The 8559-nt window shown below is 35.1% G+C and overlaps 1 pseudogene; it reads left to right on the top strand.

The window, feature by feature from the left end:
- Positions 1-6860: 6860 nt before the first annotated feature.
- Positions 6861-7070, top strand: LOC116757214 (annotated as a pseudogene).
- Positions 7071-8559: the final 1489 nt, after the last annotated feature.

Raw genomic sequence — 8559 nt, 5'->3', positions numbered from 1 at the left:
GAATAAAGACGAAGAATGAAAAGAATTAAGGACAGTCTCAGAGACCTCTGGGATAACATTAAACACACCATCATTTAAATTATACAGGTCCCAGAAGAAGAAGAGAAAAAGAAAGGGGCTGAGAAAATATTTGAGACGATTATAGTTGAAAATTTCTGTAACATGGGAAAGGAAATAGTCAATGAAGTCCAGGAAGCACAGAGAGTCCCATACAGGATAAATCCAAGGAGAAATATGCCAAGACACATATTAATCAAACTATCAAAAATTAAATACAAAAAAATATTAAAAGCAGCAAGGGAAAAACAACAAATAACATAAAAGGGAATTCCCCAAAAGGTTAACGGCTCATCTTTCAGCAGACACTCTGCAAGCCAGAAGGGAGTGGCAAGACATATTTAAAGTGATGAAAGGGAAAAACCTACAACCAAGATTACTCTACCCAGCAAGGATCTCATTCAGATTTGATGGAGAAATTAAAACCCTTACACACAAGCAAAAGCTAAGAGAATTCAGCACCACCAAACCAGCTTTATGACAAATGCTAAAGGAACTTCTCTAGGCAGGAAACACAAGAGAAGGAAAAGACCTACAATAACAAACCCAAAACAATTGAGAAAATGGTAATAGGAACATACATATTGATTATTACCTTAAATGTAAATGGATTAAATGCTCCAACCAAAAGACAGAGACTGGCTGAATGGATACAAAAACAAGACCCATATATGCTGTCTACAACAGACCCACTTCAGACCCAGGGACACATACAGACTGAAAGTGAGGGGATGGAAAAAGATATTCCATGCAGATGGAAATCAAAAGAAAGCTGGAGTAGCAATTCTCATATCAGACAAAATAGACTTCAAAATAAAGACTATTACAAGAGACAAGGAAGGACACTACATAATGAGCAAGGGATCGATCCAAGAAGAAGATATAACAATTGTAAATATTTATGCACCCAATATAGGAGCATCACAATACATAAGGCAAATACTAACAGCCATAAAAGGGGTAACACAATCATACTAAGGGACTTTAACACCCCACTTTCACCAATGGACAGATCATCCAAAATGAAAATAAATAAGGAAACACAACTTTAAATGATACATTAAAAAAGATGGACTTAATTAATATTTATAAGACATTCCATCCAAAAACAACAGAATACACTTTCTTCTCAAGTGCTCATGGAACATTCTCCAGGAAAGATCATATCTTGGGTCACAAATTAAGCCTTGGTAAATTTAAGAAAATTGAAATCATATCAGGTATCTTTTCCAACCACAATGTTATAAGACTAGATATCAATTACAGGAAAATATCTGTAAAAAATACAAACACATGGAGGCTAAACAACACACTACTAAATAAACAAGAGATCACTGAAGAAATCAAAGAGGAAATCAAAAAATGACTAGAAAAAAATGACAATGAAACCATGACAACCCAAAACCTATAGGATGCATCAAAAGCAGTTATAAAAGGGAAGATTATAGCAGTACAATCCTACCTCAAGAAACAAGAAAAAGCTCAAATAAACTACCTAACCTTACACCTAAAGCAATTAGAGAAAGAAGAACAAAAGAACCTCAAAGTTAGCAGCAGGAAAGAAATCATAAAGATCAGATCAGCTAAATGAAAAAGAAATGAAGGAAACAATAGCAAAGATCAATAAAACTAAAAGCTGGTTCTTTGAAAAGATAAATAAAATTGATAAACCATTAGCCAGACTCATCAAGAAAAGAAAGGAAAAGACTCAAATCAATAGAATTAGAAATGAAAAAGGAGAAGTAACAACTGACCCCGCAGAGATAAAAAGGATCGTGAGAGATTACTACCAGCAACTCCATGCCAATAAAATGGACAACCTGGAAGAAATGGACAAATTCTTAGAAAAGCACAATCTTCCGAGACTGAATCAGGAAGAAATAGAAAATATAAACAGACCAATCACAAGCACTGAAATTGAAACTGTGATTAAAAATCTTCAAACAAACCAAAGTGCAGGACCCGATGGGTTCACAGGTGAATTCTGTCAAACATTTAGAGTAGAGCTAACGCCTAACGTTCTCAAACTCTTCCAAACTGTAGCAGACGGTGGAACACAAACACATTCTACGGGGCCACCATCACCCTGATGCCAGAACCAGACAAAGATGTCACAAAAAAAGAAAACTATAGGCCAATATCACTGATGAACATAGATGCAAAAATCCTCAACAAAATACTAGGAAACAGAATCCAGCACCACATTAAAAGGATCATACATAATGACCAAGTGCGGTTTATCCCAGGAATGCAAAGATTCTTCAATGTATGCAAACCAGTCAATTGGATAAACCAGATTAACAAATTGAAGGATAAAAACCATATGATCATCTCAATAGATGCAGGAAAAGCTTTTGAAAAAATTCAACACGCATTTGTGACAAAAACTCTCCAGAAAGCAGGCACAGAGGGAACTTACTTCAACATAATAAAGGCCATATATGACAAACCCACAGCCGTTCTCAATGGTGAAAAACTGAAAACATTTCCACTAAGATCAGGAACAAAACAAGGTTGCCCACTCTCACCGCTATTATTCAACGTAGTTTTGGAAGTCCTAGCCACAGCATTCAGAGAAGAAAAAGAAACAAAAGGAATCCAAAACAGAAAAGAAGAAGTAAAGCTGTCACTTTGCAGATGACATGGTACTATACATAAAGAATCCTAAAGATGCTACCAGAAAACTACTAGAGTTAATCAATGAATGTGGTAAAGTAGCAGGATACAAAATTAATGCACAGAAATATCTTGCATTCCTATACACTAATGATGAAAAATGTGAAAGAGAAATTAAGGAAACATTCCCAGTTACCATTGCAACAAAAAGAATAAAATACCTAGGAATAAACCTACTTAAGGAGACAAAAGACCTGTATGCAGAAAATTATAAGACACTGATGAAAGAAATTAAACATGATACCAACAGATGGAGAAATATACCATGTTCTTGGATTGGAAGAGTCAACATTGTGAAAATGACTATACTACCCAAAGCAATCTACAGATTCAATGCAATCTCTGTCCAACTACCACTGGCATTTTTCACAGAACTAGAACATAAATTTCACAATTTGTATGGAAACACAAAAGACCCCAAATAGCCAAAGCAATCTTGAGAAAGAAAAACGGAGCTGGAGGAATCAGGCTCCCTGACTTCAGACTCTACTATAAAGCTACAGTAATCAAGACAATGGTACTGGCACAAAAACAAATATATAGATCAATGGAACAGGATAGAAAGCCCAGAGATAAACCCACACACATATGGTCACTTTATCTTTGATAAAGGAGGCAAGAATATACAGTGGAGAAAAGACAGCTTCTTCAATAAGTGGTGCTGGGAAAACTGGACAGCTACATGGAAAAGAATGAAATTAGAACACTCCTTAACACTATACACAAAAATAAACTCAAAATGGATTAAAGACCTAAATGTAAGGCCAGACACTATCAAACTCTTAGAGGAAAACATAGCAGAACACTCTATGACATAAATCACAGCAAGATCCTTTTTGACCCACCTCCTAGAGAAATGGAAATAAAAACAAAAATAAACAAATGGGACCTAATGAAACTTAAAAGCTTTTGCACAGCAAAGGAAACCATAAACAAGATGAAAGGCAACCCTCAGAATGGGAGAAAATATTTGTAAATGAAGCAACTGACAAAGGATTAATCTCCAAAATTTATAAGCGGCTCATGCAGCTCAATATCAAAAAAACAAACAACCCAATCCAAAAATGGGCAGAAGACCTAAACAGACATTTCTCCAAAGAAGATATGCAGACTGCCAACAAACACATGAAAGAATGCTCAACATCATTACTCATTAGAGAAATGCAAATCAAAACTACAATGAGGAATCACCTCACAGCAGTCAGAATGGGCATCATCAAAACATCTACAAACAATAAATGCTGCAGAGGGTGTGGAGAAAAGGGAACCCTCTTGCACTGTTAGTGGGAATGTAAATTGATACAGCCACTGTGGAGAACAGTATGGAGGTTCCTTAAAAATCTAAAAATAGAACTACCATACGACCCAGCAATCCCACTACGGGGCATATACCCTGAGAAAACCATAATTCAAAAAGAGTCATGTACCACAATGTTCACTGCAACACTATTTACAATAGCCAGGACATGGAAGCAACCTAAGTGTCCATTGACAGATGAATGGATAAAGAAGATGTGGCACACATATACAATGGAATATTACTCAGCCATAAAAAGAAATGGAGTTATTTGTAGTGAGGTGGATGGACCTAGAGTCTGTAATACAGAGTGAAGTAAGTCAGAAACAGAAAAACAAATACCATATGCTAACACATATACATATGGAATCTAAAAAAAAAAAAAAGGTTCTGAAGAACCTAGAAGGCAGGACAGGAATAAAGACACAGACGTAGAGAATGGACTTGAGGACACGGGGAGGGGGAAGGGTAAGCTGGAACGAAGTGAGAGAGTGGCGTGGAGATATATACACTACCAAATGTAAAACAGATAGCTATTGGGAAGCAGCCACATAGCACGGGTACATCAGCTAGGTGTTTTGTGACCACCTAGAGGGGTGGGATAGGGAGGGTGGCAGGGAGACACAAGAGGGAGGCTATATGGGGATATATGTGTATGTATAGCTGATTCACATTTTTATAAAGCAGAAACTAACACACCATTGTAAAGCAATTACACTCCAATAAAGATGTTTAAATAAATAAAGATCCAAAAACATGGAAAGCATGGAAAATGATACACCTGGCAAATCAGAACAACAATTAAAAATCCTGAAATATATATATTAATATTAGAAATATGGACTTTAATACAAAGTGTTATAGGGACCAAGACATCTCTACGAAGTGCTGAAAGTAGCCAGTCATCAGAAAGATATAATAATTCTAAACTTTTATACATGTAATAAAATAGCTTCAGAATACATAAAGCAAAATATTATTTAAACATGAGAAACTGACTAATCTAACCCGAAGTGGAAGACTTTCAAACACCTTTCTCATTGTCCATGCACAGAAAGGTGAATTATATATAATTCTACAGCCAGAAATTAGAGAATACACATCTGCTCCAATAAACGTGGAGCAAGAAAAACTTGACCATGTAAAAAGCTAAAGAAAATCTCAGCTCATGTTAAACACAATGCATGATGCAAACCATATTATTTGCATTATAATTAATTGAGAAATAAATAACGAAAAGTTAAATAAAGCATCCCATACATTTGGAAATATAAAACACAATTCTATATATCTCATTTATAAAATAAGTAATAATGCATACTTAAAATATTTAGCACCAAACAACAATAAAAAATACATATATCAAATATTTGTCAAAACCTGTGGGATGCATGCAAACTAGTCATCAGAAAGAAATCTATAACCTTCAATTATTACTTTAGAAAATACAAATCCATCATGAGAAATTAGAAATACAACAGTAGACTAAATTTGAAGAAAGTAGAAGGAAGGAGAAAATTTTAAAAAAGCAAAAGTTAATAAAATCAAAACCAAAAATACAATAAATTCAACAAAGGTAAAAGTTTATTTCTAAAGACTAATAAAATAGACAAGGCTCTGCCAAGATTGAAGAAGGAAAATGAAAAGAGACAAAAAAATTAGGATTTTTAAAAGGTAACATAACAAGAAAGTTAGTGGGGATTAAAAAGAAAATAAAATGATACTATGAAAAATATTATGCTAAAGTCTCTGAAAAGTTACACAAAATGAACAGAGTTCTAGAAATACATAAACTATTAAAATTGTCTCAAGAAGAAACAGAATTATCTTAAAATTAGCACAGAAAATCAAATCAAAATTTTAAAGTTTTTCTGCAAACTAAATAGTAGACCTAGGTGATTTTACAGTTGAGTTCTACCAAGCCTTCAAGGACCAGACCATGCCAACCTTTCAGAAACTCTCTGGGAGAATAGAAAAAGAGCAGACATTCCTCACTTCAACCCTAAGGCTAGTATTACCTTGATAGACCAAAAGGCTACAATGAGGAAAATGGTTCAGTTAAGAGTCAGGACCATAACCAGTACTAGAAAGTTTTGGGTAATCTTAAACCTCAAATAGGATAAGGAGGATGGGGTGGAAGGGGAGTGACTGGATATCTGTAACTAACATAGACAAGGAAGAAGAAAATCAGGAAATCATTAGCATAAGCAAGGGACTCATTAAGATAGTTAAAATGCTAATTAGAAGAAAACATTTCAAGGTAACATAATTAAATTTTAAAGGACTTTAGATATTAAAAAACTTGATTGTAAATTTTACAAAAATAAGAGGACTCTAATGAAATTTAAAACATCAAGTTGCTGAGCATTACATATGGTATATTTCAGTTTATAGAAGTATATTAAACGTTTTTGGCTTTTTAGATATTAAAAAGTACAATTTAATATATAAATTATATATATATATATATACATTTTTTTTTCACCACAATTTAATATATCAATGCCCAGACAAAGGCCTATAAGAAAACTCACCAAAGTTTTGACAAAAATACCTCTGAGGAAGTGAACAGGAGTTAACTGAACATGTTCAATTTGATTTAATAACAGCACAAAAATTGTTTTGTCACTGCCAGGCAACTATGCTCGTGAACATTCTCATTTGAGTACTGTCAATGATCCATGCTTGATTCCTGCTAAGCACGTTCCCTGTGCTGGCACCACGAGAGGCGATTCTGCTCTTGTAAACCTGACATTTTCAAATTCTTTTTTGTTTCCAAAATAAACCCAAAGGGCACACATATTTCTGTTGCCTTTCTAAAATGACTGCCATCGCTTCTTGGCCTTTAGGCTAAGATCAAGTGTATTATCTGTTCTTATCAGTTTAAAATGACTGCCAAATTTTTGTCTGTTCCATGCTTAGTGATGCATACACAACAGTTTTAAGTTTTTTGTTTTTAAGGCAAAAACATCAATAAATGTCTTCTGGACCATTTTGAATGTGAAATTCTTCCCCTTAAAATAGCAACAATCAAAAACCTCCAATTACACAAAAGTAAAGCATGTGGATTTACAATCTCGAATTGTAAAATTAGCATAGATACTGCAAACATGATCATGTATTAAAATCCAAAGATTTTGCTAAAAGCAGTGAACATCAACTCGTTATTGGCCTGGCTATATACCACTTGTAAGTTCAGCGTATCTTTCTACCCGGCGTTGGTTCATGTGCCAACTCCGATGACAGAAAAAGGGAAGGAACTCATTATTACTGGCCTGCAAATTCTGTGACAGATTTTAAGTCTCTTAAGTATTTAAATACAATCTTTCAAAAGAAAGAAAGAAAAGGAAGCGGAAGCGAGGGAGAGAGGAAGGAAGGAAGGAAGGAGGGAAGGAAGGAAAGAAGGAGGGTTGGAAGGAAACAAAACCTGAAAAACAATTCACTGGAGCTGAGTAGCAGCTGGCTTCCTGGCCATAACCTCCTGAGTGCCCACCTTTCCCTGTTGTCCTGACACTGAGTCTGTCTGTTACAAAATGATCCGTCTTTCCCTGGCCCACACCACTCATTTATGCATTCTCTCTAATCTCTGTAGTCATAGAGACAGAAAAGTTTGTTCATTCAATACAATTAAAATACAGGATATGTAGGAGAGACAGGGAAAGATAAGGTCAGAGGGTTAGATCAAGAGCAAGGAATTCTGGTCTGGGAAAATGGCTGAGGTATACAGCAGTGATATTTGAAGTTGTAACAGAAGATGAGGACCCCAAGGAAAAGAGTATAGAGAGGAGAGAACCTAAGGAATGGCTCCGTTTAAGTGGCTGAAAGAGGAATCAGAAAAGGAATAATCAAGAAGGCAGGAGCAGAGTATTTCATAAAGGAAAGAGTGTGATCACAGATATCAAACGTTACAAAGAGGTTGAGGAAAATAAAGTTTAATTTTAAAAAAAACATAACACTGTTCTTTAGAAGGCTGTCAATGACACTTTTCCAAGATTAGCTGTTAACAGAAGGAAAAAGATACAGCAACAGATGCAAGAAGAAATCAGTCAAGATGCATATATACAGATGTATACATATGCATGTGTGTGTGTATATATATATATATACACACACATATCATATATATATACACATATATTTAAGGCATATAAAATTACGACAAATTTCTCTAAGCCTGGAAGTGGAGACAGCAAGTTATCCTGAAGTATGATTTTGTTAATAAGGGAAGAATCACTAGAATGGCTCTTTAATTAGCTAGTTGTAACACAAGTAGCAACCTACCGTCCCAGGTGTAAAAATAAAACAGGACCTTTCATCAGCAAACAATGGCTGTCCTTGGTATATGAAGTTGGACACCATTGGAGGAGAATCGAGAAGCCAGAAAAGAAATACTGGTTCCTCTCTCTAGACTCTAAAATTAGCTACTTAAGACCTCTGATAAACTGAGATTGTCTTTAATAAGGTCCACTAACAGGAAAAGCTCACAAAGAGATTTCACCACAAGGGAAGAAGGATCAGTCCCAGCTGGT

Source organism: Phocoena sinus, chromosome 7 (genome assembly GCF_008692025.1).
Source record: "Phocoena sinus isolate mPhoSin1 chromosome 7, mPhoSin1.pri, whole genome shotgun sequence".
Classification (NCBI taxonomy): Eukaryota; Metazoa; Chordata; class Mammalia; order Artiodactyla; family Phocoenidae; genus Phocoena; species Phocoena sinus.
Note: the sequence above shows the minus strand (reverse complement) of the source record. Positions and strands in the feature narration are given on the sequence as shown.